Below are 19175 nucleotides of genomic sequence, written 5' to 3'. Positions count from 1 at the left end.
GGTAGAGGGTTGAGTCCAGTCCTGGGGAAAAGGGGACCCCAGGTAGCACTGAGCACCTAAAATAGTCCCTCCCTCAGACAATGGCTCTTTTGGACAGCGTCACCTCCCAGCTGGGAATCCCGAACATTTCTTTCATCCTTGAGTCTCCGAGACGTAGGGGTTGTGGAGACAGAGATTTAAACCCCCACTCTTGGGATTGGCATGTGCTGAGTCAGCATGGGGTCAGGCCAGGGTGGGTGCTGATGTTGGCTGTGTGTGAGAACAACTGTCCCAGCCAGACAGGAGAGCATGTGGGGCCCTCCTCGCCCTGACCTTTGATTCCAGAGGCCAAGTCTCAGGGGAAAGGAGGACTAGTCAGCTTCCCCAGGGGGTTCAGGATTCAGTTTCTGTTTCCCAACACCAAGGCTTCTCCCCAACTTCCCTCTCAGGCTGGAGAATGAAGGACAGGGTGATGAGGCCAGCTGGAGGGCTCTGGCCCCAAGATAGGAAGTCAAGACACAGATGGGCCACTCCCACAGTCTTCCAAAGAGAGAGGAAAAAACCCCAACACTGTTCCATGCTTATTTTGCAAGCTATGGGATGCATCAGTAAAGGCCTCAGCTTCTGCCATAGCAGCAGAAACCTTCACATCTCACTCCTCACCTGGCTCTAAATGCTCTCAGCTGGAGCGCTCACCTCTTAAGCCAAGCCTCACAGCTGAGTCATGAGGACGAAGCCCAGTGGGTTGGATTAGAGTAGGGAAAGATTAGGGCTGGCCCAGGACCACTGGGGATGGTAGGCTGCATGTGGAAAAGAACTTGGGCTGGGAGCAGGGCTGCCTGGAATGGGGGGGTGGCTGGGTTTGGGTGACAGTGAGGTCAGGGTGCAGTGATAATTAGGGTAGTAAGGTGGATTGGGATGAGGGTGACAGGGTTGGGGTCAGGATGAATGAGACATCCATTTGTGTGTTTCTGGGGGACAGGGGATGTATGTGCTGGTCCTGGGACTTGAACTCAGGGCCTGGGCACTGTCTCTGAGCTTTTTTATTCAAGGCTAGCACTCTACTACTTGAGCCATAGCTCCACTTCCAGCTTTTTGGTGGTTCATTGGATATAAGAACCTCACAGGGGGCTGGGAATATGGCCTAGTGGTAGAATGCTTACCTCATATACATGAAGCCCTGGGTTCGATTCCTCAGCACCACATATACAGAAAAAGCCAGAAGTGGCACTGTGCCTCAAGTGGTAGAGTGCTAGCCTTGAGCAAAAAGAAGCCAGGGACAGTGCTCAGGCCCAGAGTCCAAGCCCCAGGACTGGCAAAAAATAAAAATAAAAAAAAAATCTCACAGCTGGCTTTGAACCATGATCCTCAGATAAAAATTTCTCCAAGCTGACTTTGGACAGAGATCCTCAGCTCTGTCTCCTGCATAGCTAGGATTATAGATGTAAGCCACCAGTGGCTTGTCTGTTTTTTATTTTTGATTGCTCTACCATTGAGCTAAGCCCCTATCCCTTTTCTTTGTGTTACTGAGACTCAGACTCCCTGACTCTGTCCTCTCCAGCAGCTGAGATTACAGAAGTGCACTATGACAGCTGGCTGAGGGATCTGCTGAGATTGGATGAGGAATGTAATTAGGGAATGGTGGCAGTATAATAAAGGCAGGAGAGGGGCTGGGCTGTAACTGCTGGGTTGGGATAATGTTTTGATGGCTGAACCTGGGGCCGGGGTTGCTGACTGAGGAGAATCTAGGTTGGTGAAACAGTTTGGGTTGCACATACATCTCTGATTTGTGGCTTGGGTTTGGGTTGGTTTGGAATCTGGCACTCACAGCTTGACACCCACCAGCAGCCCCAGCCCCACTCCAGCGCTCCCATCCCCCATGGATGTCCCCTCCAGGCCAGGGCCGGGAGTACCTGCTGCACAGAAGGAAGTGATCGCAGGGTGGGCAGAGTAGCCAGAGGTGAACGGGAAGGAAGGTCTTAGCTCTTCATGCAGCTGGCTCCGGGTTCTGGTTCTGCGGCCCTGGGAGAGGAAGATCCAGTCTCCGGGGCTGCTTCCTCTTTCCCAAAGCCTTGGCCCTTCTGCCCCAGTGCAGAGTGTAATCAGAGAGGCAGCTGTGGGCCTTGCACAATACCTACACAGGAACAGCCCAAGCTGGGAGGGAGGGGGGCTGGACTTAGTCCCCAGGCCAAAGACATAGGGACAAGAGCAAGCAGAAGTGGGATGTGGGCCCCACCAAAACTTTGGCCTAAGCAAAGAGGAAAGTGGGGTGAGTGTATCCCCTTCCCCAGCCTCAGTCTCATTGCTCTCTCTGGACAGCTTAGCCTCTGAAGGGAGGCCCTGGGACACTGAGGGAGATGACTAGGAGACAGGGTGTCCGGAATACAGCACTTCTTCTACAAGCCCTTTGCAAGCCACCCTGGGCCCCACTGCTGAGTGGGTACTAAGAATCTCCCAAGAACCAGGCCCTTCGTGAGGATACAGGAGCTCCAATATGCAGGACATCCCTCAGGTTGATTCTTCTTGCTCCCTTCCTGTCTGCCACCCTTACCCCCCCTTGCAGCAGAAAAGGAAAAAGACCCAGCCAGGCAGGATGATTCACAACTGTAATCCCAGCACTTGGGAGGGTAAGGCCTGGACTGACCTCCAACTGCAATCCTCCGGATGTTAGCCTCCTGAGTAGCTAGTATTATAGACATGAGCTACCAATACCCAGCTGTATGAGCTACCAACACCTAGCTTGTACTAATTCTTGATCCTCTATAGACTCTATTTATCCACCCTACTATGGGAGAAATACATTGATTTTGGTCATGGCTGTGTGACCTATTCTAGCCAATGGATGTGAGGGGACATGACATGAACAATATCTTTTGTTTTGTTTTTGTGCTAGTACTGGGCCTTGAACTCAGGGCATCACACTGTTGTCCTTTAGCATTTTCTGCTTAAGGCTGAATCTCTACCACTTGAGCTATAGCTCCATTTCCAGATTTTGATGGGCTAATTGGAGATAAGTTTCACAGACTTTTCTTTTGCTTTTTGGTTGGCTTTGAACCTTGATCCTCATATCTCAGCCTCTGGAGTAACTAGTATTATAGGCCTTGAGCAGAAAAAGTTAAGCAAGAGCATAAGGCCCAGTACTGGCACTAAATAAATAAATAAATAAGCCAGACAATTTGCTACAAATACCCAACTCCAAATGACAGTGATATCCCTAAAAAGTAATGTGCCTCCTTTTTCTAAAATTGATGTTGGCACCTACTTCTTTTTTCAAGAGCAGGAGGGGTGAAGACAGGGCATCACCTTGTAGCCCAAGCTGTCCTCAAACTCTTTTTGGGTGTGTGCCAGTATGGGGCTTGAACTCAGGACCTTGTGCTCTTGCTTAACTTTTTCTATTTCATTTGAGCCACAGTTCCACTCCTGGTTTTTTGCTGGCTAATTGAAGAGTCTCTTAAGCTTTGCTGCCTGGGCTAGCTTTGAACTGAAACCTCAGATCTCAATCTTCTGAGTAGCTAGGACTACAAGCATGAACTACTAGTGCCTAGATGGCCTCAAACTCTTGATCATTCTGCCTCAGCCTCCTTGGCATTGAGGTTATAGATTTATATCACCACATCTAGCTGGCATCCAATATTGATGCAGTAATATTATGGTCACTGGGAAACTGGAACATTTTCACATTTTTTATTTAATCAACTTCAATAGACTGCTTCCACCCATAATCCAAGATGGCTGCTGGAGCTCCAGCTATTATATCTGCATTTCAGTAAGCAGAATGGAACCGGATGCTGGTGTCTCACCCCTGTAATTCTAGCTTCTCAGGAGGCTGAGATCTGAGAATTGAGGTTCAAAGCCAGGCTGGGCAGGAAAGCCCATGAGATTCTTAACTTCAATTAACCACCAGAAAACTGAAAGTGGAGCTGTGGCTCAAACTCTTTGTCATTGAAGAGAAGGTTCCTGGGTAAATAATTAGGATTTATGACTGAGGAATGGGGGGAAGGACACTCTGCACTTGTATGAAGTCCCTAACCAAGACCCTAAGTTCTTCATTCCTTGACACTACCTGATTCTTGCAGAACCGTCCCCAGGACCCTGCCCATCTCCTTACCCATATCTCTGCATAGCCTCCTGCATCCCCTAGAGGGCACCAGAAACCTCTGCTTCCTCAGCGTTCAGACAACCTGTAGTGACCCAACTGAGCCAGACCTTCAAGACCATGCTTGGAGACCAATGGGGAAGGAGGAACTCCACAGTTAGGAGCTTCTGAGGGCCTGGAATGAGGAAAGGGCTCTGTAACTAATGGCTCTGCCATAATTATGGCAGTAAAAGGGGCTGAAGGAAAGCTGAAGGTCTCTTGCTTAGCATGGGTGAGGCCTGGGTTCCATCTCCAGCAACATAGAAAGCAGACAAAGCAACCTCCCCTGCTTCCAGCTCAAGATGCTTGTCCTGACCCCTCCCACACGGATGAGATCACCATGATGAAAAAGGAAAGAAAATTAATCCATAATAGAGGGGGTGGGTTACAATAAGCAATTGGCTGCCCAAAGACTTGACTTGAGAGAGAAAAGAGGAGCGATAAGAGAAGAGAGAGGAAAGGAGGGGAGGAAAAAGGAGGAGGGGAGGGGAGAGGGAAGGGGAGGACAGGAGAGGAAGGAGAGGGGAGGAGGGGAAGGAGAGAAGAGAAGAATATTTCGGTACTAGGGCTTGAACTCAGAGCCTGGGCTCCTTTCCTGAGCTCCTTTGCTCCAATTGTAGTTTTTGGTGGTTAATTGGAGATAAGAGTCTCACCCAATTGGGTGCTGGTGGCTCACTCCTGAATCCTAGCTACTCAGGAGGCTGAGACCTGAGTATCACAGTTTGAAGTTAGCCCAGTCAGGAAAGTCCATGAGATTCTTTTTTTTTCCCCAAATTTTTATTATCAAACTGATGTACAGAGAGGTTACAGATTCATACGTTAGGCATTGGATACATTTCTTGTACTGTTTGTTACCTTGTCCCTCATACCCCCCTCCCCCCTCTCCATCAGATTCTTATCGCCAATGAACTACCAAAAAGGCTGGAAGTGGAGTTGTGGCTCAAGTGGTAGAACCCTAGCTTTGAGCAAAAAAAAAAGCTCAAAGACAGTGCCCAGGCCTTGAGTTCAAATCTCAGGACTGGCACACACACACACACACACACACACACACACACACACACACACACGTCTCACCAACTTTCCTTGCCCAGATTGGCTTTGAACCTGGATCCTCAGATTTAAGCCTCCCATGTAGCTAGGATTAGTAGTGAGCCACCAGTGCCCAGCTTGCTAGGATTTCTTTTCTTTTTTCTTTCTTTTTTTTTTTCCAGTCCTGGGCTTAGAACTCAGGGCCTGAGCACTGTCCGTGGCTTCTTTTTGCTCAAGGCTAGCGCTCTACCTCTTGAGCCACAGAGCCACTTCTGGCCTTTTCTGTTTATGTGGTGCTGAGAATTCAAACCCAGGGCTTCATGCATGCTAGGCAAGCACTCTACCACTAGACCACATTCCCAGCCCCAGGAATTTTTATTTACTTTTAGAAGGCAAGGAAGAAGGGACTTGCCCTGAGGGACAGTGGGGGCCCAGGAAACCAGAGTGAAAGTCCACTTCGGACAAAGCAGCTCTTGAGCTGGGAGGCAGGAGTGGGGTCTCCACAGAGAGCCAACACACCCAAGGCGACTGAAGGCGGTAGAGAAAAACAAAAAGAAGACTTGACCAGGTGTAGAGACTAACATGTGTCATTCCAGCTACTTGGGAGACTGAGACAGAGAGGACTAGGGTTCTAAATCAGCTCTAGCTGAAAAGTCAGGACTCAATCTCAATGAAAGGAGCCGGGCATGGTAGTATGTGCCTGTCATCCCAGCAACTACAGGAAACCTCAAATAAGTGAAGGAATGTCCTGAGCAGGAAGCAAGGTTCTATCTCACACGCTGGTTAGCATGTGTGAGCATGCACACACACACACATACGCAGAGATACACACAGAGACACGGATACACACACAAGGCCTGGAAGTGTGGTTCAGCAGTAGAGTGCTTACCTAGCAAGCAACAGACTCTGAGTTCAAACACAGAGAGAGGAGGGGGGAATTAAAAAGTGAATAAGCTACTTGAAAGGCAGAGATCAGGAGGATTGATGTTTGAGAACTGCCTCTGCAAGAAAGGTAGATCTCTATTGCCACCAAAAACTAGACGTAATCCCAGCTACATGGGAGGTAGAAGTAGGAGATCACAGTCTGAGGCAAGCCCTGAGCAACATCTTGAGACATTACCTGAAAAATAACTGAAGCCAAAAAGGCTGGGTCTTAGCTGCCTAGCAAGCCTGAGGACCTAAGTTCAAGCCCTAGTTATAGGAGGAAGAAGGGAAGAGAAGGAGAAAGGGAGGCAAGAAGGGAAGGAGGATGGCTCATACCTATAATCCCAACTAGTTAGGAGTCAGAGATTGGAAGGGTTAATATCTCCAATTAATCATCAGAAACTCAGAAGTGGAGCTGTGGCTCTAAGTGGTAGACCTCAGGCCTTGAACAAAAGAGCTCAGAGACAGTGCCCAGGCCCCAAGTTCAAGCCCCATGACCAACAAGACAACAACCACCACCACAACAAAACTAGTAAGACCTTGGGCTGGGATATGTCCTAGTGGCAAGAGTGCTTGCCCTGTATACATGAAGCCCTGGGTTCAATTCCCCAGCACCACATATATAAAAAACGGCCAGAAGTGGCGCTGTGGCTCAAGTGGCAGAGTGCTAGCCTTGAGCAAAAAGAAGCCAGGGACAGTGCTCAGGGCCTGAGTCCAAGCCCCAGGACTGGCAAAAAAAAAAAAAAAAAAAAAAAAAAAAACTAGTAAGACCTCTATCTCAATAAGGAAGCCCAGGGGGCTGGAGATGTACCTTCGGCCAGAAGTGTGGCTCGAGTGGTAGAGCACCTGTCTGGCAAGTGCAAGGCTCTTAGCTCAGGCCCCAGTATTTAAAGAAAGAAAAGCCAGGCTGGTCATTCTAGCTACTCAAGGAGGCAGAGATTAGGAAAGTCAAGATTCAAGGTCAGCTTGGGTAAAAAGTTCAAGAGACTCCTTCTCAGCCAATAGCCAGGCACAGCGGTGTGTTCCAGTCCCTTCCCAATAAGGAAGGCTTTGATCATAGTTCCAGATGAGCCAAGGTAAACATGTTGCAAGACTATCTCTGTGGGAGAAGGTGGGTGTGGTGGCACCCACCTGTCATGCCAAATACAGTAGGAAGCATAAAATAAGAAGATGAAGGTTCAGGCATATGCCCAGGCTAGAGAGAGAGAGTCTGTCTCAAAATACCCAGAGCAAAAAGGTGTGGCTCAGCAGTAGAGCACCTGCCTTAGCAAGTGTGAGGCCCTGAGTTCAAATCCCAGTACCACCAAAGGAAGAAACAAATAAAACTAACAAAATGAAATGCAAAAGAGTGGGAATGGATGTAGGGTGGTGGCAGAGTGTTTGTTTAGCACATGTGAGACCTGGATTTTATCCTCAGCACTGGAATGGAGAATGGCTGGTGAGGGCACACTGTGGGCCTGGCAGTGACAGGGGCATTTCACACTCGCCCCCTTACCCTGCAGCCCCGTGGGCTGGTGGCAGTCCTTATCTGCAGTCACAGGAAGCTTGAGTCACAGGGAAGCAAAGCAACTGGGAGAGGTTTGCATAGCTAGTCAGGGGTCGAGCACTGGAATGCGGACGCCAGCGGCCTGTTTCCTGTGCTGGGCTGGGCTCGGCACGACTCAACCCTGCACTGTGCTGAAACCCAGAGGTAACAAACTGATCCCAGAGGAAATATCACTCAAGGAACAGAAGACAACTGAGAACAAGGAAAATCTCTCAGAACACGACAAGCAACAGTTATGAAAAGAAAGCAAGAAAGGATTCTTGGACTTCTAAAAGAGTTGCTAACATTAAAAACAATTTAGTAAAAAAAAAAAGTGTGAATATCTGGGGTTTGGGTTAACAAACTTTAGTCACTCTTCTTTTGTTTTGTTTAGAAAAAGCCTTCATTTGAATTCCTAGGTTCTCAAGTTGCTTGGGAAAACTGATCTCTCTCCCATCCACCACGGGAGAAGAGCATACTTCTTTGACTGGGAGAACCAAGGGAAGGGAAGATACATAGTGACCCTGGATTTTTAATAATATCACTGAGTCTCTGGATCAAGCCTAACCCGAAGCTAAAGGATGACTGCTTCTCTCAATACCACTGATTAAGCTGGGCACTGGTGGCTCATGCCTATAATCCTAATTACTCAAGAAGCTGAGCTCTGAGGATGAAAGTTCAAAGCCAACCCAGGCAGGAAAGTCTGTGAGACTCTTATCTCTACTCAACTACCAAAAAAGCCAGAAGTGGAGCTGTGGCTTAAGTGGTAGAGCACCATCCTTGAGTGGAAGAAGCTTAGGGACAGTGCTCAGGCCCTGAGTTTCAAGCCCCAGGGCTAGAATATATACATACATACATATACACACACACACACACACACACACACACACACACACACACATATAATCAAATCCCATAGGACTACAGTCATGTTTATTTCAGTTGTCTGTCCAGCCCCTAGATTATCCACCATTAAGGAAAATGACCAGATCCTGGTTATAAGTACCTCAAAGAAATAATCATAAATAAGGTGGGGGGGGGGGTGTGACGCAAACCACATAATTGTACTGAGAGATAAGCAGTTCATCAAAAAAGGGAGGAGGGAATGGGAGGGAAAAGCTGGGAGTGAAGGAGAAAGGGGTAACACTGTCCAAAAAGAAATGTATTTATTACCTGAGTTATTAAACTGTAACCCCTCTGTACATCACCTTAATAATGACCATTTAAAATTAAAAATAAAGGAGGGAGGGCTGAAGGTATGGCTCAGTGGCAGGGTATACACCTAGCAAGTGCAGGCTTTGGGTACAAACCCAGCACAGAGAGAGCTAGAAGGAGAGAGAGAGAGAGACAGGGAGAGAGAGAAAGAAAGGAGGAGGAGGACTCATGGAGGGAAAGGAAAAGGGGGAGGGAGAGGGGGGAATGAGGGACGAAGTAACAAACAGTACAAGAAATGTATCCAATGCCTAATGTATGAAACTGTAACCTCTCTGTAATTCAGTTTGACAATAAAATTTTTTTTTAAAGTCAGAAAGGGAAGAAACTCAATAAAGTCATAATTGAATCGGAAAAAAAATTTTTAAAAAAGAAAGGAGGAGGAGGAGGAGAAGGAAGAGGAGGAGGAGAAGGAGGAGGAGGAGGAGAAGGAGGAGGAGGAGGAGGGAAGGAAGAGGGAGAAATACCAGATAACCGCCACCAACATGTCTCAGTTCTCTCATGACCCAGGCGGGAGATAATAGGTACTGTGAATATGACAAGTGAGCTTTCTGGTGACATAATGAGTTGACATCTGTTTCTTCTCTCAGAAAGAAATAAGAAAGGCAATTAGAAAACCAGCAACAACACAATCTATTCCAGGAACCAAATATGAAGCAACACATGATTGTTCTGAGCAACCAGGGGAGAATAAGAAAAGAGAATCCGTTGGACCTTGACGTTGGACGGGCCAGTGCCCTCCTGTCAGCAGTGTGAGGGGTGGAGAGCCACAGCTTGTCTCTTCCTCTGAGGAGCCATCCATTCCCCAGCTCTACAGTACAGAGGGTTTATATAATCTCAGCCCTGGTTGATTTTCAATTTTCTGAATCAACCTGAAGATAAAGCACAGAGGCTTTCATTATAATTCCAGAGCAAAATGCAAATGTTATAAACTTTGGCAAGGGAAATGTCAAGAGCCATCAAGAGAAGCTAGAAGGTGGAGAAGGAGGTGGCAGGGGCAGAGAGAGACTAATTTTTCTTATATGCTGTTGGATCTGAAAAACATTCTAGCTCAAGTTGATGGGTAAGACTAAAATTTAAATATAGATGGGTTTTTTTTGCTATAAATAGCAACAATGTAAGACTGTAATACTAATATAGCAATAAAACCAATGAAGTAGACCTGGAGGAGGTGGCTTAAATCCCTTGCTTAGCTGGGCAAGATGGCTCACACCTGTAATCCCAGTTACTTGGGAGGCTGAGGTTAGAGTTCAGGGATTCAAGGTCAGCCTGGGCAACACAGGGAGATTCCCCCCGTCTGTAAAATACATGAATACATCCCTTGCTTATGTGATGAAGTTTTCTATAAAATCTACAGAGAAGAACATTATTCAGAAAGATGACGTCTAAAAGTGCAAAGAGTTCTGAGGGGCAGGCAGAACAGAGAGTGAGAAATCTGGCTTCTCATAGTATTCCATTTTGAACTGGTTGAAGTATTTCTGCCTATATGTTCCACATCATATCATCAGCCCCCACCCATCCTGTGGGCCCAGCCCCTGGGTTTATGTGGAGGGTTCACCCTTCAGGACTTACTCTCACCCCTTCTGCTTTGTCTTCCTGTACTATGGAGGCTGGAAAACAAGATTTCACTTCCCAGATGCCCTTCTAGCAGCCTGAAGCTGTCACCCCATCCAGCCATAGCCAATTTCCATAAACAAACAACAACCCCCTTGGGAATGGGGGCTCTGCTCAAACCTGGAATTAGGTAAATAGATCCAGGTGATGTGGAATTACTAGAAAGAAGAAAACAGATCAATCCAAAGAATATAATATAGAATGAATGCAAAGAAGAAAAATAAATAGAAATGTAATCTGGGAGGGAAAGGAAAATGCAACCTCTGAGAAAATATGTGTGAAACACTTGTAGAGCTCACACCTGTAACCCTAGCTACTCAGGAGGCTGAGATCTGAGGATGGAGGTTCAAAGCCAGCCATAGGAAGCCCATGAGCCTCTCATCTCCAATTAGCTACCAAGAAAGCCAGAAGAGGAGCTGTGGCTGAAGTGGAAGAACACTAGGCCTGAGCAAAGAAAACACAGGGACAGCCCCTAAGCCCTGAGTTGAAGTCCTAGGACAGAAGGAGGAGGAGGAGGAGGAGGGGGGGGGGAGGGGAGGGGGGGGAGGGGGAGGGGGAGGGGGAGGGGGAGGGGGAGGTGGGGAGGAGGAGGAAGAGGGGGAGGAAGAAGAGGAGAAAGAGGAGGAAGAGTGGGGGAAGGAAGAGGAGGAGGAGGGGTGGGGGGAGGAGGAAGAGGGGGAGGAAGAAGAGGAAGAGGAGGAGGAGGGAGGCCCTAGCCCAGGAGGAGTGGTTCAGGGAGGCCTGAGCCCCGAGGCCTGCAGAAAATGGAGGCCGGAGCGGTTAGCTCTGGGCCGGAAGGGAGGAGAGGCCTGCAGAGCCAAGGCCTGCTGAGAGCCAGAGGCCGGAGGAGAGTGGACAGAGAAGAGCAGAGCGGAGTGGAGCCGAGAAGAACCTGAGGCCTGCTGAAGAGTTCGGAGCCTGAGGCCTGTGGGAAAGTCCGAAGCCTGGTGCCTGTCAAAGCCAGAGCAGACCCAGAGAGCAGTGCGGAGGTTTGTGGAGAGCCATGTAGAAAGTGGAGTCCTTCAGAGAGGGGAGAGGCCTACAAAGAACAGAGGCCTGTGGAGAACAAGATTCCTGTAGAGAGGCCTGTGAACAGGAGAAGCCTGTGGAAAGGAAGAAAGGAAAGATACTCGCACTCTGGAGGCTGCAACTGCTCCTAGCTCTGGGGTGGCCTGGGGCAAGGCAGTTGCAAACTGACTAATAAAACTCATTTGTCACCTTCAACAGTGCTTGGTGGATTATCTCGCTTACCAGAATACAACACTCCGAAGTAGCTAAGATTACAGGCTTGAGCCACCCACATCCCCACACTTGAGTTAGTTTTCAGATAGGATTTCAAGCATATTTGCCAGGGCTACAGGCATGTGCCACCTCAATTGCTGTGTTTTCCTGAATGCCACAAAAAGGTTATTCATATCCCCCTTCTTTTTACCAATCCACTTAGGGGCACTTCACTTGCAATTTTCTCTCTCCCTCCTTTCCTCCATCTTTCCCTCCCTCCCTCTTCTTCACTCTGTCTCTGTCTCTGCCTCTTTCCCTTCCTTTCCCCCTCTTTCTGGTACCAGTAATGGGGCTTGAACTCCATGGCTCAGGGATCTCTACTTGTTTGCTCATGGCTAGGGCACTGCCACTTAAGTCATACCTCCAGTCTAGCTTTTTACTGGTTATTTTGGAAATGGAGTCTCACAGACTTTTTCTGTCTGGGCCAGCTTTAAGCCATGATCCTCTAGATCTCAACCTCTTGAGTAGCTAGGATTATAGGTATGAGCTACTGGATCCCAATGTAACCTTTTCTTTAAAAACTCAGACTGGGCATCATGATGAACTCCTATAATCATAGCATTTAGAAAGCAAAGGCAAGAGGATTGGAAGTTTGGGGTCAGCCTAGAATAGATCACACACACACACACACACACACACACACACACACACACACACACACACACACATAGGCAAGCAATTAAGAAAGCAAGAGAGGGGCTGGGTGCCTGTAGCTCACGCCTGTAATCCTCACTACTCAGGAGGCTGAGATCTAAGGATTGCTTGAAGACGGCCCTGGCAGGAAAGTCCATGAGACTCTTATTTCCACTAAAACTACCAAGAAAGCCAAAAGTGGAACTGTAACTCAAGTGGTAGAGTACTAGCCTTGAGCAAAAGAGGCTCAGGGACAGTCCCCCAGGCCCAGAGTTCAAGCCCTAGGAACAGCAAAAAAAAAAAAAGAGAGAAAACTCAAATATAAATTCCCACAGCTGGGTGTCAGTACCTCAGGCCTATAATCCTAACTACTCAGGAGGCTGAGATCTGAGGATCTCAGTTCAAAGCCAGCCCAGGCAAGAAAGTTTGTGAGACTTTTATTTCCAATTCACCACCAAAAAAAAAAAACAAAAAAACCCCCAAAAACGGAATTAAGACTGTGTCTCAAGTGGTAGAGCACTAGCCTTGGAGGAAAAAAAAAAAAGTTCAGGAACAGTACCCAGGCCCTGAGTTCAAGCCCCAGGACTGGCACAAGTTTTTTTCCCCCAACAACCTTTCCCATATACTTCCTTCTTTCTTTCTCTCTCTCTCTCTCTCTCTCTCTCTCTCTCTCTCTCTCTCTCTCTCTCTCTCTCTCTTCCTCTTCTCTCTCTCTATCGCATTCTGCATCATAAAAACTAAGAAGTGGTCTGGAAAGGCAAGGTTAGGAGCCAGGGGTGGATGAAACTGAGTGGACAAAGCCAGAATCCTCTTTTGTTGGCAAGAAGAGACAGAGTATTGGGCAGAAGTGGCACGCTGGCAGACCTCTTCCCTCCTCACTCTGCCTTAGTGAGATCATTTGTCCTCCTGTCTTCAATTTCCACCTCCCGAGAAAGACTGCCAAATTTCTACCCGCAGCCCCAAACCACCAAGAGTTCCAGATCCACAGACTAAATGCCTAGTCGACATTTCCCTGAGGAATCCAGTCAGATAGGATTACGTTCTGCTGTAATAGAGACGAAAATATAGTGTCCCAAACAAAAGAGTTTCTTTCTCTTGGATTTAAAATCTGGAAGCAGATGCTGCTTCTGGGCTCAGCCTCCTTGCAAGTCACTGATCTGCGATCGCTGGGGTGTGTCCTTCAACCTCACGGTCCAAAGTAGGGTTTAGATTTCCAGCTATCCCAGGATTGTTCCAGGCAGCAGGATGTGGAATGAAGTATGATGAGCACCCACCAGCTCTTTCAAGAAGGATGCTAGAAGATGCTAGCACCTTCTGCTATATCTCATTAGCCAGAGTTAATGGTCACAACCAGGGAGGCTGGTTGAGGGATACATTATTTTTTATATTGTAGGTTTGAGAGGGGGGAGGGGTCCTATTATGTACCACAAGCTGGCCTCAACTTTTGATCTTACTGCTTCAGTCTCCCAGGTGCTAGGATTACAGGTATTCACCTCACTTGAGACATTTGTTTGTCTGTTTGTTTCTGTGCCAGTACTGGGGCTTGAACTCAGAGCCTTGTGCTCTCCCTTGATGGTTTTCATTTTGTTTTGTTTTGCTCAAGGCTCATGCTCCACCACTTGAGTTACAGCTCTCCTTCTGGCTTTGGGCTAGTTAGTTGGAGATAATAGTCTCATGGATTTTGTTTGCCTGGGCTGGCTTCAAACCTTGATCCTCAGATCTTAGCCTCCTGAATAGCTAGCATTTCTGCCATTAAGGAAGTGAACACAGCCAGGCCCTGGTGGCTCACATCTGTAATCCTACCAATTGAGGAGGCTGAGATCTGAGGATCGAAGTTCAAAGCCAGCCCAGGCAAGAGATGCTTATCTCCAGTTAACAGCCCAAAACCTGGAAGTGAAGATGTGGCTCCAAGGAGTAGAGCGCTAGCTTTGAGCAAAAAAGCTCAAGCCCTGAGTTCAAGCCCCACAACCAACCAAATAAAAAAAGGAAGATGAACATAGTTGCTAGAACAGGGGAACCACTATCTTCTACGGAACAGCCCCACAATCTCCCCCATCTGTGGCATGGATAAGGTGGAAATCTCACCTACCCAGATTTTCCCATTCCTTTAATTTTTCTACTTTTGTGCCCCCTACCCCAGGGGCAATTCTGTGAGGAAGGAACAAAGAAGGGGAGGTCCCACTCAAACCATGAGAAGGTATTGTATAAAGAAGCACCAACTCCCAGAAGACTGCAATAGAGACTAAAGACCCTGGACAGAAGACAGCCAAATGGAGCATATGGGTTTGTAGGTTCCTGTGCCAAGATCTAGAATGGTCTGCGGGAGGATACAAAGGTAGCCCACCCACTCCCTCAACCCACTGGCTGCCAAGGGTGTCCTCTTGCCTTCCTGTGGGTCTGCACCTCCACTTCTGGTGCCCCTCCCACTTTTTCACGTGGCTGACTCAGCCTTCCTTAGGAGGACAAACCTGGGGTCACCTATTAGGAGGCTTCTCTGTGCCCCCCAGAGGAGCCCTAAGACCACAATGAGAAAAGGGGTTACAAGTAGGAGGTGTCCAAACAGAGTTTGGGAGGTGGGAACAACTTTGATGCCATTTGAGACAGGGCACTGGAGAAAAGTAGGACCTCATTTTTCTTTTTGGCAGGACTGGACTTTTTTTTTTTTTTTTTTTGCCAGTCCTGGGGCTTGGGCTCGGCCTGAGCACTGTCCCTGGCATCTTTTTGCTCAAGGCTAGCACTCTACCACTTGAGCCACATCGCCACTTCTGGCTTTTTCTATAAATGTGGTTCTGAGGATTGAACCCAGGGCTTAATGTATACAAGATGAGCACTTTACCACTAGCCCTTAACAGTGCTGGATTTTGAACACAAAGCCTCACACTTTGGGCAGAAACCACGCTTCCAGCCCTTTTTGCTTTGATTATTTTTTAGACAGGGCTTCACATTTTTACCCAGCTAGCCTGGACTCTCCTGATCTCTACGTCCTGAGTAGCTGGGGTGACAGATGTGAGTCACAGAACCCAGCTCTGCCCTCACCCTTTCTTTTTCTTTTTTGTCAGTTGTGGGGCTTGAACTCAGGGCCTAAGCACTATCCCTGAGCTTTTTTGCTCAAGGCTAGCACTGTACCATTTTGAGCCACAGCACCATATCCATTTTTTTTCTGGTGATTCATTGGAGATAAGAGTCTCACAGACTTTTCTGCCCAGGCTGGCTTTGAACTGTAATCCTCAGGTCTCAGCCTCCTGAGTTGCTAGGATTACTGGCGTAATCCACCAGTGCTCAAAATCTATTTTCTTTTTAGGAAGCAGGAGGTACCAGCTTTACTCTAGCCACCATGGCTAGCCTGGAGCTTGTTGCTCCTGCAACAGTGGGGAGGGGCTAGATCTTCCGGGACCCCCATTTCCAATTAGGAAAACCATGCAGCCTGAGGCCTGAGGCTGTGGGCGATGGAGAGGAAATCCATCTGGGTGGGGGCAGGCAGAGTAATTCCTGGAAGGAAGCTCACACCTCAGGAATCTAGTAAAAGAACATGTTGAGGTCTCTGTCCCAGAAGCTGCTCACAGCCCACCCCCAGCCCCACGTAGCAGGCTGTCTGCCAGCTAGGAAACATGGCGCCTGAGCGAGGCGTTCCGCAGTCCCATGCCTTCATCAGCCCCTGTCCTGTGGCTGGGGCAGAACACAGGCTGAGAGGCAGCTCATGGGGTCTGGATTGGGGAGAGCCCTATTCTCTGGGCCCCAGCTTCCTTCTCCATAAGGAGACCTTTTCTTTTCTATGTAAGGGTGACAAAGGAAGCAGAGTAAGGTCCCCAGCTAGATACATGCACACCAGCAGGGCCATTTGACAGGGTCCGCCCTTGCCTGCCCTCCCTGATATGCCTGTTTGTATGTGGTGGGTGTACTGAGCAAGCGGCTGGGCTTGAGTAGGTGGTCCTGGGGTAGGGGTGGGGCATCCAAAGTTCTCTGCACCAAGGCCTGAGTACCAATAGGCTTAGATGTGTAGGGGAGGAGATGGCATGTCCTAAATACTAATCTTATGCTCTACCCTAAAGCCCCCCCACCCCACTGATTTCCTAAGTCATGGGTCCTAGGAAGGGAGAACCTGTCCAAGACACAAACAAGTCTCCTTGAAGCCTCATCTGGTGGTGCCCCAGGGAGGGGCACCCACAATAGGGTACCCCTGGCCAGCTCCTGAAGGCCTGAAGGAGGAAAGGATGCTGGGAGCAGGTTGGGGCTGGGGGGAGGCTGAGCCCAAGGTCAGGGGAGGGACTGCTGCCTGTCTGGGGTGAGCAAGTGAGTTTGGGAAGAACCAAGGAGAGTCTCAGTCCTTGGATCATTTGTATCTTCTCCTGTGAGTCCTGGGGAGCCATGGAGAGTATTGGAGTGGTGAAATAGCGAGTGAGATTTGCACTGTGTGTGTGTGTGTTTGTTTGTGTATACCTGTGTGCATGTACTGGGGCTTGAATTCAGGACCTAGATGCTGCCCCTAGCTCTTTTCCTCAAGGTTGGCACTCTACCACTTGAGCTATAGCTCCACTCCCAACTTTTTGGTAGTTAATTGAGGATAAGAATCTCACGGGCAGCTGTGCACCGGTGGCTCACACCTGTAATCCTAGCTATTCTGAGGATCGTGGTTCAAAGCCAGCCTGGGCAGGAAAGTCCACGAGACTCTTATCTCCAATGAAGCACTAGCCTTGAGCTGAAATGCTCAGGGACAGCGCCCAGGCCCAGGGTTCAAACCCCATGACTGGTTTTTAAAAAAAAAACATTAGCCCTGGTTGACTGTAAACCATGATCTTCAGATGACAACCTCCAGAGTGCTAGGATTATGGGCATGAAACACTGGCATTTACTCAGGTTGGCACCTTTAAATGTCTCTCCAGTTACATGCTGGGGATGAATTGTAGAAGCAAGTTGGAAACAAAGGCATCTCCTGAGAGGGAAAGGCCCAGGCAGAGGCCTGGAGAAGGAAGGTCTGGCCTGGGAAGAGGTTACTCTCAGAGAGGACACATTTAGAAGCCAATCCTGCTTCATGTTTCTGCCACCCAGGGAGGTACAGGAAGCCCATGAGGTCATCAAGTGGGCCCAAAATGAGCTGGAGAGGAGCAAGGGAGAAAGAGACACCAGAGCATTCTGAGGTGAAAGGTGGGGGCTTTGCAAGACTCTTGTCTGCGCCTACCAGGTGCAACTAAATTGAACTTCTATTCCACATCAAGGATTCACTGAGATCATTTGCTGTCTTTCTCTGTGTTAGACTGGAAGTTGCCCAAGGGTGGGGCTTGTGACTCTGGCCTCAGACTGAGGGAGCCTGAAGCAGGGTGGAGGAGCTGAAAAGCAGGGATCGCCCTCAAGTCTTCAGTCTTGCTTGGCGCCTGTTGCTGTGGCCTTCAGGGATGAGCCAAGGGCTGGGGGCAGGGAGAGAGACAAATGGATGGACAGAAGTGGAAGGGAAAGAGATAAACAAGAGGCAGGCATGTGCACAAGGCCAGACCCTTCCCCTTGCCCATGTACTCACACTGCAGTCCTCCCTGGCTTGTTCAAGTCTGAAATGAACTTCAGGTCTGCCAACCCCTGACCAAAGACTCCTGACAGACTCACAGACAAGTGCAGACAAACACACACACTCATGAATAATACACAGATAGATATACACTCAGAGGGGGAGAGTGGAGAGGGCTGCCGGGACACACCTTGCTGGCTTCCTGGCCAGGTATTAATGACCAGAACCGTAGGTGCAAACCTTCTCTTCCCTGATTTCATTAAGAAAGCCCTCTGGGCTGGGCACTGTGGCTCATATCTGTAATCCCAGCTACTCAGGAGGCTGATTTCTTAGGATCAAGGTTGGGAGCCAGCAGGGGCAAGAAAACTTATGAGACTCTTCTCTCCAATTAACTACAGAAAAAGTCAGTCAGAAGTTGAGCTGTGGCTCCAGTGGTAGAGCTCCAGCCTTGAGCAAACAACAACAACAACAACAAAAACCCTCAGGGACAGAGCCCCAGGGCTGGCACACCAAAAAAAAAAAGGGGGGGGGGTGTCTCTGGGACAGTGGTCCTGAAAGTAAGGACAGCAAGGACAGAGAGGACGAGGGAACGTGACTGAGGCGAAAGTGTGAAGTGGCAGACAACAGAGCTGCTCCCAGAAGCGCAGAGGCCTTGTCCATGAGGCTGAGGGGGCAGTCACAGTAATGATGAAGTGAGCCCCAAGAGTCTGGGTGAGGGGCGAGGGAGGCTAAGTCAGAGGAATCAAGTCGTCACCCCGCCAACCCCTTATGTGCAGGGCACCTCCTAGCATCCCCCAGGAGAGCCTGGGATAGGACCAGAAGGCTCCTGGTCCCCCTTGAGAGGGGCTGCGTGCTCCTTACCGCCGCGGCAGGGTGCGCTCCGAGTGGTCCCGGGGCAGCAGTGCGTCCCCAGCCAGGCCCTTGGAAGCAGCTGACCAAGCAAGGCTGACCCCAAGGTGGGCGGCTGGGGCGGGTGGGGGCGACGCGGGAGGCCGGCAAAGGTCTGGAATTCCTCCTCCTCTGCCCTCGTCCCCCCCCCCCCCCCCCCCGCCCGCCTCTGCCTCTTCCTCCCCCGGGGGCCGCCCGCGGGCCTGGGCGGGGTGGGGGGGGTGGGAGGCGCGGCGGCGGCAAGGCGCAGGGGGCGCGCGGGGAGGGGCGCGGGTCGCAGGGGCCCCTCGGTGAAGGCCCGCGCAGGCAGGCCCCGCCCCGACCTCGCACATCTGGGCTGGGAGCGCGGCCATCCGGCAAGAGGGGGGAGGAGGGGGTGCAGGGAGGGGGGAGGGGGAGGGAGGGAGGGGAGCGGGCGCGGTGGGCGGCGCGGGGCCAGAGCTGCTGGAGGCCGCGGG

At 49.6% G+C, this 19175-nt stretch overlaps 1 protein-coding gene across 2 annotated transcripts in view; it reads right to left on the bottom strand.

Moving 5' to 3' along the window:
- Positions 1-18844, bottom strand: part of Siglec1 (sialic acid binding Ig like lectin 1) — a 43635-nt gene extending 24791 nt beyond the window's left edge. The window contains exons 1-2 of one of the 2 annotated variants that reach the window (XM_048348882.1): positions 18691-18844; positions 1893-2067 (exon numbers count right to left, since the gene is read on the bottom strand). The gene's annotated coding sequence lies outside the window, so the exon portion shown is untranslated. Of the gene's footprint in view, positions 1-1892; positions 2068-18690 lie in introns of those variants that run through there. The other variant, XM_048348881.1, reaches the window with a different exon arrangement.
- Positions 18845-19175: the final 331 nt, after the last annotated feature.

This window comes from Perognathus longimembris, chromosome 6, assembly GCF_023159225.1.
Source record: "Perognathus longimembris pacificus isolate PPM17 chromosome 6, ASM2315922v1, whole genome shotgun sequence".
NCBI lineage: Eukaryota > Metazoa > Chordata > Mammalia > Rodentia > Heteromyidae > Perognathus > Perognathus longimembris.
The sequence above is the reverse complement of the archived record's forward strand: the minus strand, read 5'-3'. Positions and strand labels throughout refer to the sequence as shown.